Raw genomic sequence first — 26,080 nt, forward strand, 5'->3', positions numbered from 1 at the left:
AGCAAGCATAAAAGAAGAGTTGATAAGACAAGAAATTTCATGGCAAAGGACAATAAAGTATGTATAGTAGAGTCTGGAATTCAACAGGTTAAGGCCATTTTTTTTAAGATCTGCAGATACAATTTGTGACATGTTCTCCATGACTTGACCTTACAAACCCCTCACTGACACCTAGGCCTGCTTGTACTAATGTGGACTCAACACTTCTGTGAATCCCCCCCCCCCCCCGACACACACAAAAACAACTAATTGAGACTGGCTGGCTCCACCATTTTTTTTTTTTATCTCCCACACCCTTCAGGGTCAACTCCTAAGACAACCACAACCGGAAATAAAAATTGACCAGCACCATCAGTCATAAACCCGCATAGACAAGACCATAAAAAATAGTTATTTCATAAGAGTGAAGGTGAAAAAAAAAAAATGACAGTTCAGTTACCCACAATCTTTTCAGTATGATTCACTCTCAAGTCTCTCCATTTATCATTTCCATAGGATGTTTCTATGCCATTAAGAATACCAGATGCAGAAGGACCCACCACCCAATCACCAAGAGACCACCCAAGCTGGCAATCCAGACCTTATGCAAATGAGAGGGGAAAAAAATTCTACAAAACTGCTCTATTCTTTGGGGAGATAGGGTGCCATCCCTCTGCTGTTACTCATCCATCAAGCATCTGTACTGGCTTCCAGTTGAAGTCTGTTCCACCCTCTTGCACATCCTGTTGGTATTTTCTTAATCACACTCTCTAAAGACAGGCGGAAAGGGAGTTCAGCAGAAGCTCCAGAAAAGCACCCAGTTACTTCTACCATTATTAACTAAAGTTGTTTATGGAATTTCCTTTAACGAGCTCAGACTTTATGATGTGTGGAGCACCGACAATAAAAGCACTCGGAGATCTATCTCTCCCTTATTTGCTTTCGTCTTTTCACTGGACCGGAGCATCTTAGAATAACAAGCTGCTCCAATGACTGTGATTTACGTGCCTCCAGTTTATACATATCATATCATTAGAGAAGGTTCAACATCCAAGCCACTTTTTGATCACACTTTAGATAGCCCCAGATTTGCAATGAGAATCTGAAGCCCTGGCTATGGCAGGAAGAAACACTGAGGGCCAAGCACGTCTTTCCATGGCAACACAAAGCTTCCCTGAGCCAGGACACAGCCCACTGGATCCACCTGTCACTGAGTCCTTCACAGCTGACCAAGGAAACTTGTGGAGACCTGGCAGCTTGGTGTGAGGACTGCCAAGAAGGCACGAATAGCTCTGGGGTTTTCATATCTGAAAGTAAGAGCATAATGTTCTATGCTCACGACTGACCACTGATGACCTCCATTTCATCAGGTGTCAACATCGAAAAGCTTGCAGGGGAAGGTTGGCTTTATGATTGATTCACTGCAATATGAGAGGACTTTCTAATGCTCGTCAGGAAACAAAGATGGGGGAGGTTTTGACTTTTCTCCTCAACTTCTAATCGGATAAGACTATATCCAGTTCAAGAATTACAGTCATATTCACACAAATCAAATTACAGGATGTTGTGAATTCCTTAAAGTTCAAAAGATTTTTTATATACACCTTCTGTTGGTGTATATATAGGGCACACACATATATGTTAATTTAAGGGAAAAATGAATTTGCGATTCGACACTTTTTCTACTTTTCTTTAAAGCTGCTACTAAAATGTGACCAAAAGGAAAATGTGAATTCATTTGGAGACTACAAAGTTCTAGACCTATTTGGAAAATTGAGGGTGGCTGTTCTTTAAAAACACTGTTTTAACTCTCTTTTCCTCTAGCTTTTAGTGCAAGCAGAAAACGCTAAATTGTCATTGTGCTATTTTCGGCAACGCCTGCTACCCTTCTTAACACATTCTTTTGTCTTCAACTACAGGAAGACCATGTTATTAATATTTCAGGATTTCTTAGAAAGGATCTCTTGAAATATAGTAGCGGTTTTTCATGCACACAGCCACTTTGCTGCCTACACACATAAATGACCTACAAAATTAATGGTTCAGTCCATTCGCGTGCTCTGCGTGGGTCACAGCCCTCCAGCACCTGGTGCATGTGTGAGTGAGCCCCACAATTATTCACCATGGACTTCCCCTTCCAGCTTTCTCTGCACCACTCACTCCACACACATCCCATGAAAGGCGTATTTAGTATATAGCAAGCAATGACACGTGATTTCCCAACATTCTCTTTCAGGTAGGAACTATTACACTCTATTTTTGAATGACAATGACTTGATAAGCAAGTTTGCAGAAAGACAAAGTGCACACTCAAGATTCTTCCTCCTGTCCCCTTACTGGTGAGGGGCCACTCCACAGGGACAGAATGAGGGAGCGCCTCCCTTGGGCTTTCAGATATGCCACTGTGGCTAGATTAGAATTCATTTCCTTTGTGTCACCTTGATTAGACTTTCTTTCTGCTGACTTTAAATAAAAGAGGAAGCTAAATGAGGACAAGGAGGAGGAAAATCTTTTTTCTGTCTCGGTTCACTGACTCCTAGAATGAGGTTGCACTTCAGGATAGAAGCAAAAAAGATGGATAGGAAACACCTAATTGTTTTTATAAGCATCTTTTAAAACTAATTTATAAAAATAGCTAATTATAGCAATTTCAAGTATTCATTGAGCATTTTATTGTGTTTGCAAGCATTATTTCCAACAACCCTGGATGTCTGTTGCAAAAAAACAAAACAAACAACAAAACTATTCCCATTGGCAAATGAAGAACAGAGGGTTTTATTTACCACATCCAAGAAAACAGGTGAATCAGCCTTTCATTCCGGCCCTTTGTCTTCTAGAAGTTGTACGTAGTTTCATAGGGTTAAGATTGATGTTCACCAAAAATGGGTCACTGGTATAGCAGAGCAGTGGGCAAGCATCTGATGCTGGTGCCCTTCAGTCTGTGACCCACTTTCTAGTTTAAGGCCCTTCAATGCAGCGTTGTCCAATAAGATAACTGTACTTGCCATATAGGCAGCTACTGACCATGTGAGACATGGTATGTTCAAGTGAAGATAGATTACAAGTGTAAACTACACAAGGGATTTCAAAGACTTAGAACCGAAAAAGGTAAAGAATCCTATCAATAATCTTGATATTGATTACATATTGAAGCAGTAATATCTTGAACATAAGGAATTAAATAAAATGTATCATTAAACCTAATTTCACATTTTTTTATTTTACCTTTTTTTAAATGTGACTATTAAAAAACTTAAACTTATAGATGTGACTTATATTTCTACTGGATAGTGCTACTCTAGAATCAATGCTACTCTAGATTATTGATTCTCCTGTCCACTGTGTATATGCATGTATACACGGGCAGACAGACACTCTTGCAAATGCTGGTTGGTACTGATAGCAGGGAGGGATATATTGCGATCACTCCCAAGAAGTTTTTTTTCAAAACTTACTCTGAGCTCACCTCAAGGAATCTTGACACACTTCATTTAAGTACCACTCTCAGCCAACTAACTAATTTGAAAAACCTAATTTGAGCTAAAGTACTAACAAATAGACATTAATGAGTTAAAAATTAACTTCCTAGGTAACAAATTTGCATTTTTATATGGAGTCTCCGGAAGGTCAAAGCTGAAATTCAAGCCAGTGGCTCTCTTGGGGGAGCTTGAATCATTTATGCCAACTGGTCCAGAGGGAACATTTGACTCTGGGAGACCTGCAAGTTCCTCCAACCTCTTGCTGTGGGCGTGAAGTTAGACACACACTTCCAAACACCATCTCCAGGGAGCTCTGCCTTTGGGGTACTGGATATGTAGCAAGTTACCTGTGCTTATGAACCTATTTTAGAAGCATCACCCTCCCTAAAAGGCTACAATCAAATTAGTTCTCTCATTAATTGTTCACTTACTATTTATTACAGTAAGTCATTATTCAACTTCATTGGTAGGATCTTGGAAACTGTGTCTTTAAGTGAAACGATGTCACAAAACCAATTTTACCACCAGTTAACTGATAAAAACGAATGTTAATTTCCCACAATATACTTCTGGTCACAAAAACATCACCAAACTTCTAAATAAGACCCAAAACACTTCTAATATGAAACAATCATTTGGTGGTCATTCATTTGTGACCTTCTTAATCTCATTCAAGGTCATGGAGGACTGGAACCTATGCTGGCAACTTGGGGTGCAAGACGGGACCCACCCCCCTACAGGAAGCTCTTTTATCACAAGGAACATCTCTCTCTCTCTCTTTCTCTCTCTCTCTCACTCACACACACACACACACACACACCCCCTGGGGCTGTAAAATGTCCCCAGAAAACCCACGCCAACATGGGGAGAGGGCACAATTCCACACAGTGGACTTGGGTTGGAGGCTCAATGGTTTTTCTCTCATTAACATTATAAGGAAATGACACCGGACAGAAAAGTGGTACTAGAGGAGCTGTTGTAAATTAATAATTAAAAATAAAATCATGAGAAAATAATCCATAAAAGAAAATTTCGGATCTGAGGGTTTTGTAAAAATGTGTAAACCACAGCTATCTTTTTTTTAAAAAGATTTATTTACTTATACAAGAACCGGGGTGGGCCTCCCCTGGTGGCGCAGCGGTTGATCACTGGGTTGTGAAGCTGCCCGCAGCCTCTGCAGCACCGGTTCGATCCCCGGCCACCGGGCGAGAGTCCCACATGGCGCTGCAGACCTCTCCTGCCGCCCGCTGCTCCCCTCAGCAGTGTACTTCTTCATCAGTCTGCCTGTTCTGCTCCCTGCTCTGGCTCTGGTGAATTCTCTCACCCTCCCACGCTTCTGATTGTACCCAGTGCTTGTATAAATAAATAAATAAATCTTAAAAAAAAAGAACCGGAGTACAGGCCAGATGTGCAGGAGGGTGAGAGAATTCACCAGAGACAGAGTGGGGAACAGAACAGGCAGACAGACCAAAGACACTGCTGAGGGGAGCAGCGGGTGTGGCAGGAGAGGTCCGCCGCGCCATGTGGGACCCTCGCTGGCCGGCTGGGATGGAACCAGCGCTGCAAAGGCTGTGGACAGTTTCACAGTGCGGCACTCAACCACCTGCACCACCAGGGGAGGCCCAAACCCCAGCTATCTTGGGGGACACTGTGATCATTATTGGATTCCCCACAGTAGGGATGGGAAACCAAGGCTGAGAGGGCCATGGAGTCCCGAGGCAAAGTCAGATTCCTAGTGTGGGTGGTGCTGTTTGAGCTACTGTACTCCTAGAAACCCCTCTGGCTTCTGGAACCTAGAGGTGAAGAGAGACAATTGTCACAAGGCAATGGGGCTCTCTTTTGGGGGCTCTCTGAGTCATTCTGCTCCCAAACAGCAAAGTTTGAAGAAACACTGGTAAATCCACATTGTCCCACTCATCTGTATTCTGCAGCTGAAATGTTTCGCAGATAACAGAAAGTCATTTTTTTTTTTAAGATTTATTTATTTATGCATACAAGAACTGCGGTACAGGCCAGAGGTGCGGGGGGTGAGAGGATTCACCAGAATCAGAGCGGGGAACAGAACAGGCAGACTGACTGAAAATACTGCTGAGGGGAGCGGCGGGTAAGACAGGAGAGGTCTGCTGTGCCATGTGGATTGCTCCCTGGCCGGCCTGGGATTGAACTTGTGCTGTAGAGGCTCCAGATAGCTTCACAGTGCTGAAGTGCTTAACCCCTTGCGCCACCAGGAGGCCCAACAGAAAGTCAGATTTTTGAAAGGAGCTTAAAGATATAACATTCCTATAAAGAGCCAGATTATTAAATAGCTTAGGCTTTGCAGACAAAGAGGAAGACCAAGGATATTACATAGTTCCTGACACAGCAATATAAAAATCTAACAAATTTTTATACTTTTTTTAATTGATGGAATTCAAAGTATGATAGTAAATACTATTTATAAAGGTAATACAGATTGACCTGTGAGAAGAATTCTTATCCGGAAGGAAAACATTTCACTCAAATGGGTTTTAAAGAAAACTGAATCTATTGGAAAAACCATCTATAAAAAACATGGTCAGCTTTCAGACCATCCAAAAACAGATGGCAGGCCCAAGAGCCACACTTTGCTGAAATACTTTGCCAACACTTGATCTACTTCCAAGATACTCATTTTTGAGATGAATGATTTGTCCATGTTTCCTTCCTTCTAGAGCTTGCCAGGATCAAGTCTGGAATCCAGGTTCCTTGATCTGTTACCCTGCAGTGTCTTCCTGAATTTTCCAAAGACAAAGGTTAACAAAGAACACTTTCTTACCAACGTACAAAAGAATCAACTTTGTATTAATTATTTACTAGGGAACTGGTTCCACTACACACTATTTTCAGCAAATTTACTTTTAAATTCATAGTATTGATAAAATGATGTAGCTGGATTTGAGGGAGACTTTGCTTAAACACTTCACATTTCTGCCATAAACACGATGATTAATTTTAATTTTACATTGTCTTAGGGTTTTTCTTTTGGGGAATCTTAAGCTTAAATTGTTTTCATCTATGAAATTAAAAAAAAGATAATAACTCCAATTTTTTGGTTTATGAGCCACAAAGATCACAGAACAAATGAAATAGCAGAGAAATGCTTTGTATTTACAACCGCTATACACCAGTCCTGCCTGACCTGTCTAGCAATGGGATGAGTTTACTCCCAAACCCAACTCAAGGGGCTGCATAGGCAGAAGTGTTTATGTGCTTTGAAAGCTATAGCTGGTGTCTGAGGTCATTCAGCGTGGCCTCAGCTCTAGTTTGGGACAAAGCAGGGCCATTTAAGTGACAATAAGCTGGGTTGCAGCTTGGAATGCCCAGCTTCTGTTCTCAGCAGCATTCATTCTGAGTTTAGCAAGCATCAGAAGGACTTGGAGAACTTGTTTAGAAACCAATTACTGGGCCCCAATCAAAATTTAGGATTTTTTTGATGGGGTCTGAGAATTTGCAGTTCTGAGAAATTTCCAGGTTGACAACAGTGCTCTGTCCTAGGGAGCCCACTTTGAGAGCCATAACCCAGCAAATAATAAACAGACCTTAAGTAAAACTGTCAAAGAGCAGTTTGGCTCAAATTAGCTAAAACCATCTAATTCTCCTCTTAGTGCTCAATGCTACAGGGAATTAAAGCTGAGCCTAATTATTTCAGGGGAAGAATAATTGGTTTTGGAGTCAGGAGATGGCATGCCGGAAATTTGAAATATTTGAAAGATAAAGAACGATGACTTCCTTGAAAATTTAAATTATTCTTCCAACCTTTATAATGACACCTTGTAATAACCCCCACCATTAAGAACTGATCTTGTTGTAGATAAAAATGAATTAATCCAGGGCCTCCCCTGGTGGTGCAGGCAGTTGAGCACTGTGCTGCGAAGCTGTCCGCAGCCTCTGCATCGCCTGTTCGATCCCGGTCGTTCCGCGAGGGTCCCCCATGGTGCATCAGACCTCTCCTGCCTTGCCCGCTGCTCCCCTCAGCAGTGTATTTCGTCAGTCTGCCTGTTCTGCCCCCCACTCTGTCTCATGGGTCCTCTCACCCTCCCCCTCATCTGGCCTGTACCCTGGTTCTTGTATAAAATAAATAAAATAAATCCTTTAAAAAAATGAATTAATCCAAAAGAAAGACAAATGGAAATAGACACACACACACACACACACACACACACACACAGCATTGTGAAGATAAGGTTGCCAGGCAAAGTCCAAAGGAAACTTAGCTAAACAAGTGCTGTCTCGGAAAGTAGTCAATCCCGGATGCCAGTGCTGTGACCTGACCACCATCACTGTCCCCCAGCACTGCCGTCAAAGCTATTCAGGGCGCAATTAATCCTCACTTGTTTGATTTGAAAACACCCTTCTTCTGTTATCTGTAAGTTCAGAGTGGTAACACCAGGTCTTTCAAAATTATTAAAGAAACTCGATTATGTGGGGATTTTAAAAATACACTCTGGGGGAAATATTTTCCAAAAGATCATTGTAAAACTAGAAATGCAAGTTTATCTCATTCATATCTCAAGGTGGGATTCTTCTTGGAAACAACTGAGTAACATGTAAACCGTAAGTACACTTGTGACGCCTCCGATGCCAGTCACTGTTCATTGTCAGTATCCTCACCATGCTATTTTGAAATGGATTTAGGGGTGATGAAGAGACAGAAAGGGTCAAAGAGAAGGAAAATGCTTCATTTCAGTTACCTTAATCAAGTTCATAAAAAATATGTTGGAAATCCTTTTAAAGTTTAGGGTGTTTAGGACAGAGATGTTTCATGATCAGTAACAGCAAAAGGAAAGGAAGACAAAGGCAAAAAATAAACTAGAAACAAATCATTGCTCCTCTTCTGCCTAACATCCATACTCCCTGTCTGATTTCCTTTCATGCCGCATGGAATTTATAACAGACGGCGGGGACTTGATGGGACAGGCCAGAACTCCCACCCAGAATCGTATAGAACCGAATCTGGATCTGAGCCTGACATTTATTAGACGTGTGAGCCAGAAGAAAACGCTTAACTGCTCCGACTTCTGTTTTCTCTTCTGCAGAGCTGATGTGGAATTAAATGAGATGGTACATGTGGGGGCGAACTGGAGCCCAGTGCCTGGTCCACATCAGCTACTCACTTGACAGGCCACTTGTTATTACTACAGCTTGATCCAAGTGGCTATAAGAGATGAGTTTAGTGCAGATAATCCAAGCACTAAACTTCATCCATTTTTTAAAATTCATTTTTCACATCATTTTTCATTTTTAAACAATGTTTGCTTCCCCTCCCTCCCGAGGTAGTAGTCCCCACAGAATTTCCTTCACCAATGCACCCGTGCACCATCACCACAGTCCCCTGTGCTCCTCCCTCCCTCCCTTTGGTCCCTCTTCCTCCCCTACAGGATGTCTCTCCATCCATTTTTTTAAAAGATTTATTTATTTATATAAGAGCTGGGGTACAAGTCAGAGGTGGAGGAGGGTGAGAGGATTCACTAGAGGCAGAGTGGGGTACAGAACAGGCAGACTGACTGAAATACACTGCTGAGGGGAACAGCGGGAGAGACAGGAGAGGTCTGTGCCATGTGGGTATCTCCCTGCCTGGCCGGGAATTGAACCCGCACTGTAGAGGTTGAGGATAGCTTCACAGTGCTGTGCTCAAACTGCTGCGCCACCGGGGAAGCTCTCCATCCATTTTTTAAGAAAAAAATAGAACTAAATAATTCTAAAATACTATAAGATCACTTACTCATCATTGCTTTATTTTTCTCTTACCATGATAAAGAAAATCTTGGATTGAATTCTGGCTCAGAGCATGTGTAGTTCATTTAGTGACCATAGCAAGATAGGTATCAGGTAAAAAAATTATCTTTATTTAAAAAATATGTAAACACATTTTTGAAATGAAATAAATTATTGGGTGGGGTTTTTGAGGTTTCCCCTTCCCACCACTAGTTTCTGATCCAGACCATTTCTTCACCAAGCCACACTTTCTTCTCTGCACTCCACGTCCTTCCATTGTTCCACTCACACCTTCAAGTTAGCTTTCATAACAATAGACAAAGAGAAAAATGACAGAAAAATCTATGCCAAAAATTGACTTGCTCTTTCAAGAATAGAATGCAGTGGGATCCCACAAATAGGTGGGGTGATTCTAAAATGTCAGATGGAGACAATTTTCACATAAGATGCAGAAAAGTCCTTTAAAGCAAGTTCACAGAGAGGCTGATTAATTTACATCAACTCCATAAAAATTATTGAACACAAACAAGAACACAATGGAGAAATAAATAACTTATTATTTCCCAGCTTGCTTGGAAAACAGAGAATGTAATTATTTGAGGAGCTGTTTCTATTTGGTGAGTTTGGAGGGGGTTAGCTTGGACAGCAGAAATCCCAAAGCTGACAAAGTGAACTGAAAATGGAGGAGAAGCTAGTAAATTAGTAGCCTCATCTACTAGCTCCAATTCTTGCACATCTGCAAGAATTTGAGTTATTAGGAATTGCTAGAAACTGCTTAAGTAAGAGCAGCCCTCCCAGAATAGGGATGGGGGTGGAGGTGAAGATTGTTGTGGTGAAGATTGTTGTTTTAACCTTTGTAGCACCAATCCTTCAGTCAGTAAACCTGGGTTCTCTCTCATGGACTCTGTTAAAGACTCCAACAGAGACAGACTGAACGATATGGCAAGGAAGGGCTGCTGTGTTCACAAAAAGACAGTCCATTCTGGTCTGAAGTCAGAGGTGGTTACCAGGTTATTTTGAAAAAGCAAGGTTAGAAAGTTTTACTTAGTTTCATTCATTACAGGGTTTTTTTAATTTTTATTTCTGAATAGAAGAACTGGGGTGTAGGCCAGAAGTTTGGGGGGGTGGTGGTGAGAGGATTTACCAAAGACAGAGTGGGGAGCAGAACAGGTGGATCTACTGAAATACACTGCTGAGGGGGGCAGCGGGCAAGACAGATGAGATCTGCTGCATCATATGAGGGATAGCTGCCTGGCTGGGGATTGAACTCACGGCATAGCAATGATAACGCTGAGACTTAACTCTTAGGCCACCATTGAGGCCCCTACACTTGTTTCTAAGATGAGGGTAAATATGAATTGGTAATAAATCACAACAAAGAACCATTAGAAACAAGTAAGTCCATTATTTCTATTTGATAAGAGGGAGCAATTTTAAAACCAAAGGCAGCACAGCAAACTGTAATACAACAATTGTTTTTTAATAACGATTTCTTATTCCTACTCTAACCGTTGTTCTTATTCTTCCACTTAGGATATTGAAAATTTGTTATTAAAAATAAACCATGGTTTTAACACTGCCTGGAAAAACAATTCGGGGAAACAATCTCAACCCCAGAGTACTAATACTTTGGGCCAATTTTTTACACTATCTAATATCTAAATTTCACTTATCAATGTCCAGGACTTCCTGTGGAAAACACTGAGATTAAAGAAATATTCGTTTGATTTTTTTCAATGTATCAGCCCTATGGAGGATACAAATTAGAGCAGATGAACCAGAAATTAACTGAATGTTTGCAAGGCTGTCACAAACTTACACGTATTTGTTTCTAAAATGGTAAAGTTTATATAGAAAAAGAAACAAGTGAAAGTCAAGTCAAAAATGACCACAATATAAAGAGGAAGAAAGTAAGAACAACAAAAGACTTTAGATGAGCTAAAAATTGACAGTGTTTAATCATGGTTTGAAAACAAAACCCTCAAATCACCGAACCCCTGCCTTGAATTTAAATACAAAATGACTGAACATACAGGGGAGTACTTTTGAAAGATTTAATTAAGGGCTGTCCTTAATGAACTGCCAGTCCTCACCATGAACAGAACATCTTCCCAGAGATGGCAAATCAGACGCCATTACCACAGAACTTGATGACCTCTGACATTTCAGAGTAGGGCAGGTTTATGGATGAGCAGCTACTGTTTCCTTCACCTTCTGATATTTGGGGTACATGATGTCCAGTAGCTCATTCCATGTCCACTGACTACAAATAATAGGTCATAGCACTTAGTAACGGAAGCAGCTCTTCTTCTCTATCCTCACACTACACCTCCTCCATCTGAATATAATACTTGAGTCTGTGCAATTAGAGTTATTACCCTCAAACCTTATCCTTTAGGAAGAATGTACATTTACTCATTCATCTGGCCATTCGTGTTTTAGCAAATATTGATTATGCCTTTACATAATAATAAGAGGACTAATGCTAGTATTTATTGAGCAGATACTCAGTGGCAACAGGCTGAGAAACATGAAATTTCTGGAAGTGAGCAGACCATGCAGACCTCTGACATCTTACTGTAGGAGAGCTTTCCAGCAGCAGTGCCTGCAAGCTTTTTTTTTTTTAAGATTTATTTTTATTTATACACGAACTGGGGTATAGTCCAGAAGCATGGGAGGGTGAGAGGATTCACCAGAGACAGAGCGGGGAGCAGAACAGGCAGACAGACCGAAGACACTGCTGAGGATAGCAGCGGGTGAGGCAGGAGAGGTCTGCTGCACCATGTGGGTATGTCCCTGGCCAGCCAGGAATCGAACCCATGCTGCAAAAGCTGAGGACAACTTCACAGGGTTGCACTCAACCTGCCGAGCCACCAGGGAGACCCGCCTGCAAGCTTTTAAGGGAACTTCCTGGTGCCACTTGGCAATGGCATCTAAAGGGAGACCCCCCCCCCAAGTGAAATATTCCTAAAGGAAAACAGTGTAGTAGGGAGCTGAGTCCACCCAGAAGTTAAAATAAGAGCTAGTGATTGACAACCGGAGCAAATCACCGTGAGGTCAAGAGGGAAATCTACCCAGTTGATTGCAATGGAACCCATATTAGGGAGCCTGCAGCCCAACTAAAGCAAGGGGTCTCATAAACTCTGTGTACACCCCACACTTGCTCAGTATCTCCACTTAACAAATAATGGTTGTAAGGAACACTGTAAAGATAGAATGAAATATGTGTCAATGCAGGGCCAGACCAAGAGAAACACGTGTTCAATAATTATTTGATTAACTCCGGCAGCGTGGCTAGTCATTGTCATCCAAATGACTTTATAGCCTGCGTTGTCACAAATCATGATTTATGCGGCTGAAATGACTGCAGTAATAACTGCTCAGGGCCCTGCTTCCTTTTTTGTTATGTTGATGGGCCTGAGGATCTCAACCAAAAAAAAGACTGCCTTCCCCAATGGTGCAGCCATTAGAAAGCATTAGGATTCTCTGCTGAGGTTTTTGTTCACTGTTTAGCTTTTGAAAAAGATGGTATTAAGAATTTTTGAAAAGAGAATTTTAAAATTCTGAATACTCACGATAAAAAATAAGTGTTTTATGTTTAAAGGATGTGATCAGGTGGAAACATCATGTTCTGGTGTTTTATGTAGTGGATTAATGATTTTATCTATCTGGCAGAATGTATTAGTAAATGTGTTTGATTGCCCCAGTGCTGTCTGACGAGAACAAAATAAAAATGCCCCAGGAGCTCCCTGAAGACACCTACTCTACACCAAGTGAAATTTATGGAAAACTTGCACCAGCTGCTTCAGATAGTCTAGAAGCAATCTTAGGAGACTCCAGTCCCTTCAAATAACACTGATGACTTTTTATTATGTAAAATATTGTTACTACCAACCCATCCCTCCTCCTGTGGACTCAGTTACACTCCTGATACAGGGGATTTGCTGATTTAGGCAATACATTCTGCAAGTGTTAGGCTGACAGATAATGGTTTGAAGAAATGGCTAGCTGGGGGCCTCCCTGGTGGCGCAGGGGTTAAAGACAGCCTACCAAGCTATCTGCCACAGAAGTGTGAGTTTGATCCCTGGCTGGGGAGCTGACCCACATGGTGCAGCAGACCTCTCCTGCCTCTCTGCTGCTCCCCTAAGCAGTGTATTTCAGTAGACCTGCCTGTTCAGCGTCCCACTCTCTCTAATAAATCCTCTCACCCCCTGTACCTCTGGCTTACACCCCAGTCCTTATATGCATAAATAAATAAATCTTTTATAAAAAATGGCTAACTGGACCATGCAGGGTGACACAGAGACGCCAAATGCACCTGCCTCAAGAAACTTGACCGAGCACCTTGATAGGCACCAGCTTCCTGCAGCACCACGGGGATAGGAGGAAAGCTGGCGAGGGGGCTGTGCCTTCCCAGATCTGAAACCCAAGGCGCTGAGACCCCCCTGCTGCCTCTTTCCTGGTGTGTCCCCGCCGAGTCCACCATGGCAAGGCGGGGCGGCCCCACCCCCAGGACGCTGGGCGGCTCTCCAGTGGAAAGGGCCTTGGCAACCACAGCCTCTCTGTCATCAGGCTGAATTCATGGGAAAGGGCAAGTTGCCAAAAGTGCTCGCAGGTGAATTCCTGCTCCCTTTCAAGTGCATCTGACTTACACTGATGACTTCTAAGTGTGTTTATCTTTTGCTGGAAAGGATTATCAGTTAGGTCAGTCAATCATTTCCAGGTATAAATTATAAATCACACACGGAAATATCAAGGGGAAATATCAAGTCAAAAACTGCTCGTTTGTCTGTATCTCATCCTAAATATCAAACAGGCGCAATCATGGTGATTATTGATGTTAATAAGAACAGGAACAAGAGCCTGATGCTGACAGGTTCCCACAGTGCTGGCTCCTGCAGGAAGAAAGAGTGAAGCCATGGCCCCGCGGACCAGGTGGAGGGGCTGGCAGGGGGAGCCCACTGATTACGGAAACAGGAGAGCAAGTCTGGCTCATCCTCAAACACCAAAGAACTGCCCATCATTAACATACCCTGCATTCGTGTCGGACTTGCACAAATATTTACTCACCCAAAAGAAACTTCTAGACCAATCTACACAAATGCTTGAAGTTGGCATGGAAAGTTGAAAACTTTTTCAAGGATTCTATTTACAGGATGACCCAGCCTTGTTGAAAATGGTTTAATCTCACTATTAATTGCTCTTCCTTTATATTCTTCACAAAACAGTTGAAAACCATTCATGGGCCTCCCCTGGTGGTGCAGGTGGTTGAGCGCAGCGCTATGAAGCTGTCTGCAGCCTCTGCAGCGCTGGTTCGATCCTGGCCAGCCGGTGAGGGTCCCACAAGGCACCTCAGACCTCTCCTGTCTTGCCCACTGCTCCCCTCAGCAGTGTGTTTCCATCAGTCTGCCTGTTCTGTTCCCTGCTCTGGCTCTGGTGAATCTTCTCACCCTCCCGCTTATCTGGCCTGTACCCCGGTTCTTGCATAAGTAAAATAAATCTTTAAAAAAAGAAAAAAGAAAAGAAAATCATTTCTTCCAGCCGAGCATCAAAAATACATCCCCTTTGTGTTCGGGGAACTGAGACAACACGAAGACCTGCCTTTTATTTATGAGGATAGGAAGCATTCTTTCTCGACCCCCCAGGCAGAATCTGTCTGAAAGAGACTTAAATTTGAAGAAAAAAAAATAGATGTAGTCATAAATCCTTCCCCCAGAAAAAAAAAAATAGCATTAAGAAAATTGGCAGGTGGATGATCATCTCTGTGACCAAAATGAAGCCTTTTGCCTCGGGGCTATGTCAAGGTTGCACCTGGCATGTCAAAAAACATAGGCAAGACTCTATTCTGTGCATATGAACAAATACAGGAAGTGAATCCAAGAGGCCGCCCTGGCGGGGGAGGACCAGGACCCAGGCTCCACACTTGCCAGCTGAAGCCTGCTGGGCCTCTGTCTCCTCTGAGGACATCAATGCTGTATCCGCCCTGCTATTCAATACTAGCCCGACCCGGCAGACTCAATGATTCTAAAATAACAGAACCCCAAAGTGATGTGATTTGGTTCAAATGCTAGTGAGCAGATTGGTCCCCGGCCTTTGTCCTCCCTCCAGGACCGCTGAGGGTGGATCTCAGAGCCTGGAGCTTCTCTGTGTCACTGACCAGCTGCAGAACCACAGGTGAGGCCACAGCTACGGGCTCACAGCACAAACCTTTTACCCCCATGAAGTCATAGCTTCCAATTCTTTCTTGGACTTTATGGAGACTGCATGCTCCTCACTCTGCTCTTTTTGCCACTTACTGAAATCATGAAACGAAGGAAAGAAATGTCTTTTGTCTGGTGTCAAGACCCACTCGCTGCACAGGGCTGCTGAGTGTGCATCCACTGGTCTTTGGGAAATGACTGACGAGGTCTGAGCCTTAGACGAGCAGCCAAGCTAGGGGTGGGATGTGATTCCACAGAACAAAACCAGGGATCTGAGACAGTGTGAAGGGGGAGTGGAGTAGGAACAAGGATGCAAGAGCAGGTGGTGAGGAGAGGCCCCTCCTAGGTGACTAGTCAGGCCCTGAGCTAAGAAGGGGTCAGCCAACATCAAGATTTACCTGGGAAAAGCATTTCAAGGAAAAGACAGCTTAAAGGCCCTGTGTTGAGCAGGTTTTAGACAGAAAGGGCAGTGCTGTCCCTGGGGTGTGCTTGACAGGCATGCAAGATGGAATCAAGATGGCCTGGAGCTCACTGCAGAGACTGGATTTCACTCTTATTGTGGCAATGTTATTTGCTAGTTTTTCCCAAAAAGATCATTCTGGCTACTGCTGGGACATTGATGGTAGGAAGTACTGAGAGAAACAGGGGGACCAGTGTGGAGGCTTTTGGGCCCAGGAAGAGAGGCTGGTCGCCTGCAGCGGGGAGAAGGCACCAGTGCTGCCATCAGTGACTGCATTCCATGTAAGTGACACAGAACACTAGCCCTGCTCTGCCCCACGGTCACAGGATGCTCCTGTAAGTGGACTTCAGATACCAAACAAGTGACATAAGTGCCAAGTTTTGGTTTCCCCCTTGGCCCTGTCCTTCAACATGAGTCATGTCTCCATCTTCTGAGCAGACCAGGCCATCCCGTGCTAATCACAGCACACCTCCCGGATCTTCCAACACAACAGCCTCGGGACGCTGCAACCAAGAGACCGTCTCTGGCCGCTGAGACCATCTCTGGCCACTGAGAGCGGCCACACCTTGATAGCAGTGGCATGACAGCACCCACTGACTCAAGGGAGCCGGCTCAGGGGCCAGATTCCTGAGCATGATTCAAACCGGAAGCCAAGAGTGCAGTCAACAAGAGTGTCAACAGCAGCAGAAGCAAACGAAAAGTTATAAGGTTTCTAGTTGACATGAGGTAGCTGGCTGGTCGGGGCAGAGCCCTCTCTGTTGTTTTGTGAGCGAGTGAGGTCTTTATGCTCCAGTTTCCTCACGGAGCAGACTGTCACCTAATTAGGAGATGGCAGAGAGCTAGGTGAATTCTAGGAAAAATGAGCTCTGAGAGTAGATATATTCAGACCTGGGGCTGTCCATGAGCTTTTATCTTGATCGCCCCTGTGGTCTTAGAGCTGAGTCCTTATCCTCTGGTGCAAAGTGGTCCTCCTCACCTCCAGCTTTGTAAGAAGCCGCAGGCAACTCCTGAGCCTGCCCAGCCGGGAGGAAAGCTGTTCTCTTACAGACTTTCTCTTTGCTCCCTCCTCTGAGCGGTGTGATTTCATCCTGAGCTGTGTTTGGAGGTTCATGGTCTCTCTCCCCTAGTAGAGCATACCCCTAGCTCCACGGCAGCAGCCAACGTCCCTGCTGGCTTACTGCGATCCCTCTAACACCGAGTGCAGCATCTTGTAATGGGAGCTGCTCGTGACGTTTCCGCAGACTGAATAAATGGAGAAATGAATGAGAATGTAGTTGCCTTTTGCATCTCAATCTTTTTGAACATCGCTACAAGTCTGGACACAGAAGGCAACTCAGACCACTCTTGACAGTGAACCAAGCTTTCCAGAAAGCATTTTGGGTTCATTTTCCTAGTCCTATGTTTCTTGGGCACTGAGACTTGCATTTCCCTTCGAACAGCCTGGCAAGATTACAGGCTCTGTTGAAAGTTGCCAAAAGGGAAACAGGACAATCCTAACACAAGCTGGCAAGGCCTGTTGATAATACTTAGGGAGGGAGGAGTAGTGGAGGCAGAATTTTAAGGCTCTGCCTGTGAGTACCTGCCACTCAGGAACAGGAAACCCACGCTTCAGATGACCCAACAGAAAATAAACCTGAGAGCTGATTAGTTTTGAAAAACTAAAATATTTAGCTATGAATAAATTTGGGGAGCAAAGATAGCAGTAAAGGTTGGAAGGGGTGTGGGGCTTGTGGGGAAGAAATAAGTCATATCAAAGGCAGCCTTGAGAGCTCAGCCAGATAGGATAAGAGATAAGTCCCTTTTGCTAAGTTAGTCACACCCTCCCACATACAATTTTCTTGGCAGAGAGGTTCCTTTACTAACAAAGCAGGCACATGTTTTCAACAAAACAGTGCAGTGGAAAAGCCAGGGTGCCTATAAATGTAGTTTTAACTTTTGTTAAAAGCATCAAAGAGGATTGACATATAACAAAACAGGACCCCGGGTCTGAGAATACTAGATCACTAAGATTACTAGGGTCCAAAAGCCACCGAGGAAACCCAACCTTCCTCGCTAGACATGAAATGATGCAGTTTCTGAAAAGGGGCGTTTGGACCTTGAGTCACAAGCAACAGAGCTGACATTAATCCCAACGCACCATGAGGCAGAAAACAGATGGTGACTTAAAGCAAGAATCTGAGGGAAAGAAAGTGGTAAAGCAGAGGACAACTGACATGGAGAAAATGTATTCCTTTCCTTCAACTCTTCCAGCAAATTCCACAGATCTTTCTTTGCCTCACTAACCAGAACATCATCCCCAGGAGCCTGGTCTTGGATGGTATTACTGCTGCTGGCACTGCCCCTCACAGTTAATCCTGCCACTAACTGTTCCTCCTCTCAGAGCTCAAGGATAAAAGACCATTTAAAAGACCTGTGCACAGTGGTAGAATAAGCAAGCCTTCCAAATGCAAGGCAGAGATAACCATCTAAACCCACAGTGCCAAGAAACAAAACAGGTTTCTTCCAACATGACAGAGAAGCCCAGCAAATCCCTTTTTTTGTCACTGGACTAAGGTATTTTTTTCTTTTCCTATAGTTTCTCCACCTCTCCTTTCCTCTTTGTTTCCTTTCCACTTCCTTTACTGGCCATTATCTAGATCTAAGGTTAATTTTAAGTACCCATCTTCTGTAATAAAGAAAGTAGGGTGTTCGTGTGAATCTGTCACACTGGTGTCTAAAATCTTTCAAGGGCCCTAGGTGTGTATGCCATAAAATTCAAACAGGAGACCTCAAGGGCCCCACATCTAAGCCCAATCTGTCCCTCAGATGTCCTGCACTTCAATCACTCCAGGATGCATACCATTTGTTTCCACTTGGATTATTCACACATTCTCAATCACTGACAAATAATAAAACCTTAAACCTCTCTTCAAAGGCTAAGATCAGCCACCACCTCTTCTAGCAAGCATTACTGCATTTGGGAATCAAAACTCAAGTTTATATTTTTGTACACAGCATCTTCACTATTATACTTATTTGCAGATATATCTATTTCTTATTATCCAGCCAACCCAGAGGACTATACACACACACACACACAGTGCCTATTATCTTAAATGTAATAGATGTATCTTGAGGAAGTGAGAGTTCTAAACTTATTACTCAAACATGCTCTCCAAAAATCTTTTTCTTGAAAACTCACGTAATATATTTCATTAACCACAATAGCATCTGCATATTTTTGTAAAGAGCTTATGAGAGAATGGTCATTCCATACACAGCTTGGTATGTTCCGGTGCAGACATTGTTAACCCAGGGACATTTTTAATAATTCCTTTTCTTTTCTCAACCCCTGAGACTGCGACCTACTCTTGTAAATATCAATCAAGTAGCTATTGCCTGGTGTAACTTCAAGCAGCCAACCTCACTTCCAAACTTGTTCTTAAGCGAGGGAAGGAAGAAAGCTCTATCCAAGACCAACCCACTGTTCTGATTAGATGTTGCAGGATATAGAACTAGAATTAAAACTGACCTTAAGGTTTCCAGATCAAATGCCTGAGAGTAGACACTACTACCAAAATAGAGACTTGAGGAAGGGGAGGCAGTTTTGGAAGGAAGGGCATGAGGTCAGTTAGGCAGGCATTGGATCTGAGATGTCTGAATTAAGATATTCAGGAAGCAATTGAAGATAAAGGTCTGGAGGTCAGTGCCACCAGAGACACAGATTCGGGAAACATCTACAAAGAGCACAGGAATCACGAGAGGAAGTAGAGGAGCTGTAGATTCAGCAAAAGTTCAGGAAAGAATCTTGGAAATACCATATCTCAAAGGCAATTGGAGAAAAAGGAATTTGGAAAAAGTAGAATAGTCAAGAGAACACAGAGTGAAGAGGAAATTAGCATTTACTGAGCACCGGAAGGACTCGGCCAGGCACTTTAAATCTACGATCTCACTGAACTCCTACCAACGCTCTTGACATGGGCAGTGTGAGTTATGACCACTGTGTGTATGTGGTGCCTGAATTCCAGCATCCAGTGCCACAGAGGAGTCAGAGAGTGGAAGAAGAAAGGCGGAGGAGATCATAATTCCATGTAGTCAGTAAGGGTAGCAAGGAAGATGAAGCTCAGGAGAGACTCTTGGATTCTCAATGACAAAGATACTCCTCACCTTTGAGAAGTGGGGAGTGATGTGGGTGGAAGCTAAACTGGAGGACTATCCCAGGTGGTAAATCATAATGAATCAAAAGATTAGCTAACAACACCTATGCAATGGCTGATCTAGAAATGATAAAGACGACAGATTGCTGTTACACAACATAGCTCATTACAGGAATTAAAGCATACTTTGGGTAAAACTGTATCCTCTACAATTAAATTGGCATACCAATAAACACTCATCTCAGAACAGACTCCTGCAGAGTCTCCCAAACTTCATTTACCTGTGCTCCATTTTCAGGAGTTTTCCCTTTTAACCTTTTAAGAGTTCAATCACGTGCTTATATTTTAACTCAAAAGTCAATATTATTTATTGCCATAAATTCAAGGTGATGATAAAAATCCCAATTATTATATTTGCTTAAAGCTATCACGCCTAGAGTTTGGAAATCCTAGTATCACCAGTGTGCTTCCCACACTTTTGGAAACACAGACTGATAGTTTGGGTAATAGGTGTAACAAGTAGTTATTGAGACTCATTATTTTAATTAATCCTCCCAAAACCCCTAAGAAGTAGGAGCCCTTATTAATTGAATAATATGTTCGTCAGTGTTCAGACACTAGGATTAAATCAAAAACCCCTTTGTCAATTTGGTGTAGGGGAAGTGGAGAACAAGGAGACACAAAAACAACAAAATAATAGCAATAGAAAATGCCACTGGTTAGAAGTGTTTTGAAGGTGGGGCAGGGGAAGGAAGGTGGGTGGATAAATAGTTATATTTTAATTCAGAAAACGGTGCCACCCAAACAATGTTTACTACATGTTTACTACCCGGTGGACAGGAGGTCAGATGCAGGGAGAAGGCTTCAGAGCAAAGGACCCTGGCCACTCTTCCATGCAGCCTCTTGCCATCAGCTAAATGAGCCTTATTTCTGAGTACCAGCATTCCCAACAGAGAGTACAAAACCCATCAGCTTCTGCCAGCATGCCCATTCATGCCAGGCTTCTGGATGAAAGAAAAATGAGACACAAGAAACTTGAGATGCACCTGTGTACAGTCGACAGGCAAGGGTTACATTAGATGCTACAGGTCTTTTGCTCATAGGAGAAGGCTACAGGCCAATGGTTAGTCCATGTTAAATCCTGGAAATTCCCTAAGTTGCTCTGATCCACCACGTTAGTCTTACTATGGAAAAATATTACCTGAAAGTACAGTTGCCACATCCTATTAAAGCCTTTGTTAAACTAGAAAACACAAAGAAGTATAGCTCGACCTGGCTGCACTACAGAATTTCCCAAGTATTCAACCATCCACATACACCTGAAATAGATCTAGGAAGATAACAACATAGTGATATTTGTATTAGGAGTTTTCCCCATCACTATCAACATCCCAAGTGTCAATTCAAATTCCTAAATACTAGCCAGGTCAGTTTCCTCATAATTGATCTTTATTAGCATCACACACCCAGATTTAATGTGATCACATTTTATGGCTCTTGCCAATGAATTAAAATGAACATGCACATGGTTAAGGTTTCTCCAATTCAAATATTTAAAATTAAATTTTCCAAACAGTGATCATTTTTTTATAACTCTTTAAAGTTTCTACAGTGTCCTTCCTATTGGGTAAGAGCTAGGGCAAGAATAAAAGGGCGCATTTCATAAATCTATAAATGTCATTTTACAGCCTTACTATTTCCAATACTCGCCAAATTACATGCCCATGATCAAAATTTCTATTTCATAAAAGAACGTGATAAAAATTGATGGTGTAAACGAGACCAATCTGTCAGTAACACAGCACTCACTATGGCCTCGGGGCAAAGTCGCTGCCGGCCGCCGTCCCTTACAATGTGTGCGCTGAGGGGACATCCATTATGCTGCGTGAAACTTACCATTTAGATGATGAGAACTGGCACTAGACTTAACGTTTAATGTACACGTTGAGTTAAAGGGTTCATTTTCTGACTCATGGTCTGGATATTGGAACTGTGAAGGAAAACGAGTTATCTCTGCTCCCTAAATTCCCTTTCAGAGCAACAAGATAAGAGAGGTGAGAAAGAGATGACTCCTTTTCTTAGAGCCAGCGGTGGGGATGCTCATGTCACGCTCTCCTCAGGATTGTCCCTGGAAGCAGAGCTGCTCAGTGGTTAGGCCTGACCGGAAGTCAGGCGGGCTTGAGTGACAGGTGCCAACATCCACCGTGAGATTTAAGCTGAGCTCAGCTGTGGCTTCCTCCATGACACGGGGGCATTGTGGGAGGAATGCTGAGAGACTGCCCACCAGGACCTGACATGGCACTCAGCCTCCTGTGGGCTAGTCGTCCCCAGGAAAGAAACCTGGAGCCTCCATCCTCAATGCAGACGTGTTTGTTCCTGAAATCGAGAGTCTTCACAAAAAATGTTTGCCAACAAAAACAGTCAAGAATGGACAAGGAAGAATAGATCTATTGAGCACTTGTAGGACCTCTGTCTCCAGATTCACTGTGTGATCTTCTTTACAACTCTGAATTAGATACTATTCTTCCCACTTTATTCTCTAGTGGAGAAAATGGAGGTTCAGCTAAGGTTTCAAGTAAATAAATGGTCTAGGCAGGAGTGAACTTGAGGTTTACCACATTGTAAAAATAGCTTTAACTAATATTTATTGACTGACTTATGCCTCTGCACTTTACTTAGATGATCTTACTAAATACTCAAGATGATCTTATGAATGAGGAGACATATTATGTCTGTTTTAAACTAAGGGAAATGAGGCATGGAGACTTAGCCCTTGCTTGAGAACTCATGGACAGTCAATTTCAGAGTCAGTATCGGAGCCAAGGCAGTACAATCTCAGACCCACAGGCACATGCACACACATCTCAAATCTTATTCCTGTATGTCCAGCGTCTAGGGAAATTCACACACATGCATACACACACACACGTGCACACACACACATGCACACACACATTTAAAATGAGAGGCATTCAATTCCTACCCAATCTGTGAGTTTGCCTTACGACATGAGAGAATGGGGTTGTAACTGGGTTAAGTTCAACATCTCCTGTACATTCCTGGCTCAGGAGATTCTCATAAATAACTAATAACGGCCACTCTTCCATGAGTCTCTGATTAACATCCGCAGGCACACACGTGCCAACGGTCTCTCATTGAAAAACAGTAAGAGGAAGGAAACAGAAAAAGAAAAATAAGGAAATTGTACCCCCTTAGGAAGGGGTAGCAAAGATGAACAGACAAAGTTCCCAAAAGATATCTGGGCATCTGAACCTCACCACCTTGGGACTGAGGACAGTGTTTCACACCTGCAGAAAGGAAGGGTGATAGTCAGAGGGGGAGCTGTGCACGCCACCCTATTTCCATCAAGTGTGGTCCCCTCGCCCTACAGGGCAGGTCCAAATGGGTCTGCTTGACACTTCCGTGTGCTCAGACTCCCAACTCTAGCCAGGGAGAAGATCCATGAGCACCAACACTTCCTGAGGACTGAAGCCAGTGTTAGTTAGCATGGATCAAAGGTATCACGACAGTCTTACACCGTGGGTGTTGCCATTTTACACACAAGGAAATGGACAAACTCACAAAATAATGGGAAGGACTTGAGGTCACACAGCTAAGTAACTGGCAAGGGAGGGTTTACACCCGGGTAACCTGACTCCAGAGCTCAAGAAGCTGCCCTGTAAACCCTTTTTTTTAATAGTCTCCCAACTTCTGAGGCTCATGAACAGAGACAAAGAAATTCATTCACTTATTAAAGGTGTTTATACATTTTTCCAGCCCCCCACCACTCAACCGCTACTATTTCCCTTCTTCTCCCCCTTCCTCACACACAACACAGAACTTATCTGTGGTTTAAAACATAGAGCTAGGCCTGCCCTATTCACTCTTGTGTAAATGCCGCAAGATTCCTGATAGGGAGGCCTGTAATCCCTAGTAAAAGTCTGATAAGAGTCTCTTAGGTGAGAGAGCAAACATATTAGCTTTACAGGAGAATGTACTCATTGAGTTAAAAATAGACTAAAGAAAAAGGAATGGCCAGCACAAAATAGCAAATAAAACCATCCTAATTCCAGGCTGGAGAACCCCCTTTACAGAAAGTACCTATTAACCATTCCAGGCATGAACAACAACAAACTATAAGAGTCAATTAAATAAATCTTTCTCCTGTTCACCCACCTATAACTCCCAGCCACCTTTGGTCACTTTATCCTTATTCCCTTTGAAACCACCATGGCCAAGCCTGGACATCATTTTCATTGCAATGATATGATCTGATGCTTGCAGTGCTTGTTTGCTAATCACTTTTCATAAAGAAGCCCCTCATAAGATGGACTGAATCAATATAACCCAGAAAGACAGAGTTCTCCATATCCCAGGAAGCTTACCCAGCCAGCAACAGCAGGAGATAGAGCTCCTCATTCTACATCCAGTGTAGGGAATGAAGCCACAGCAAAACACAAAACAAACTCAGCCTATTAGAAGGAAATGGTGGTCGGCAGAGAGGAAGGAGGAAGAGGGTTGGTAAATCAGGTAAAGGGAGTGAATCGTATGGTGAACGATGGAAACTAGATTTTTGCTGGTGAACATAATGTGGTATATAAGAATGTTGATTCTTTTTTAAAGATTTATTTATTTATACAATAACTGGGGTACAGGTCAGAGGCAGGGGAGGGTGAGAGAATTCACCAGAGACAGAGTGGAGAGCAGAACAGGCAGACTAATGAAATACATTGCTGAGGGGAGCAGCGGGTGAGACAGGAGAGATCTGCCGTGCCATGTGGGTTTCTCCCTGGTGGGCTGGGAATTGAACCCACACTGCAGAGGCTGCAGACATCTTCATAGCACTGCGCTCAACCCACTGTACCACTGGGGAGGCCCAAGGATGTTGATTTTTATTGCCATAACATGTATGATGTGAAAAATTAATGTATTCAATTAAAAAATGTCATCAATATTTACATAAATACACAAATCCAGTTCTGCTCCTGAATTCTACTGCTTTTGTTCCCTCCGATCATCATAGCTCCACGCCTTTCCTTTCTATCCTAGCCTCTGTGCCATCATCAAATATGCTGCATCCCAGAATTTAACTTTTCCAAATGCTTATACAACAAAAGGCATTATTATCTTAGTCTCAGTCCCCTCTGATACAACCAGATAAAAAAATCAAATAATCATTTGCGGATTCTCAAATAAATTGAAAGTAGAGAGCATTAGAGAAACTCTATCTAAGTGCCAAGAAAGGTAGGGAAATACCTCAAGGATATATATCCAATATAGTAGGTAATAGTGGTTCTCTCTGAACGGTAGGATAGTGGACAATTTTACTCTATATTTTTAAAAATTTTCTGTAGTTAATTATCAATGGCACTGTTTGGCATGGGAAAGGTGATTTTTAAAATGTTAAACAGGGCCTCCCTGGTGGCGCAAGGGGCTAAGACACAACCTATATGAAAATATCCGCAGCCACTGAAGCAAGAGTTAGATCCCGGCCATGGAGCTACCCACATGGAGCAGCAGACCTCTCCTGTCTCACCAGCTGGCTCCCCTTAGCAGTGTATTTCTGTCAATCTGCCTGTTTTGTTCCCCACACTGTCTCTGGTGAATCCTCTCACCCCCCACACCTCTGGCCTGTACCTCTGGTCTTGTATGTATAAATAAATAAATCTTCTAAAAAAATAAACAAAATGTTAAACAATGAAAACACTGAAACATAGAGTCTCCTGAGGAAGGAAGGGATGGGACACAGTCCCGTGGGACTGAAGTGCCCAGGTCCTGTCAGGAGCCTCACTGGGGTGGGGACCAGGTGGTAGCCAGCACGCAGAGAGCACAAAAGGGACATGGAGTGGACACTTCCTCTCTCATCAGGACTTCTGGTAAACAGCCAGCTCTTGGCTGCCAAGCCTCCCACAGCTACCACCCTGACTTGTACCAACAGAGAAAGCCTACCTTCTAACACGTTTAAGACTGTTTGTTTGCATCTGGGCAGTGAGGGAGTTGATTATTCTGCAGACTGAGCTAATTATTTTGAGCTCATGCTTTGCAATCCCCCTGGTATCCTCTGAGTCAAAATCGTCTCAGGTCATCACACAC

The 26,080-nt window shown here is 43.1% G+C and overlaps 1 protein-coding gene across 1 annotated transcript in view; it reads right to left on the reverse strand.

The window, feature by feature from the left end:
* EPHA4 (EPH receptor A4) overlaps nucleotides 1-26,080 on the reverse strand; it is a gene marked incomplete at both ends in the record, with an annotated part of 141,904 nt that overhangs the window by 72,778 nt on the left and 43,046 nt on the right. The window lies entirely within an intron of this gene.

Source organism: Talpa europaea (genome assembly GCF_964194135.1).
Source record: "Talpa europaea genome assembly, chromosome: 1".
NCBI classification, from domain to species: domain Eukaryota; kingdom Metazoa; phylum Chordata; class Mammalia; order Eulipotyphla; family Talpidae; genus Talpa; species Talpa europaea.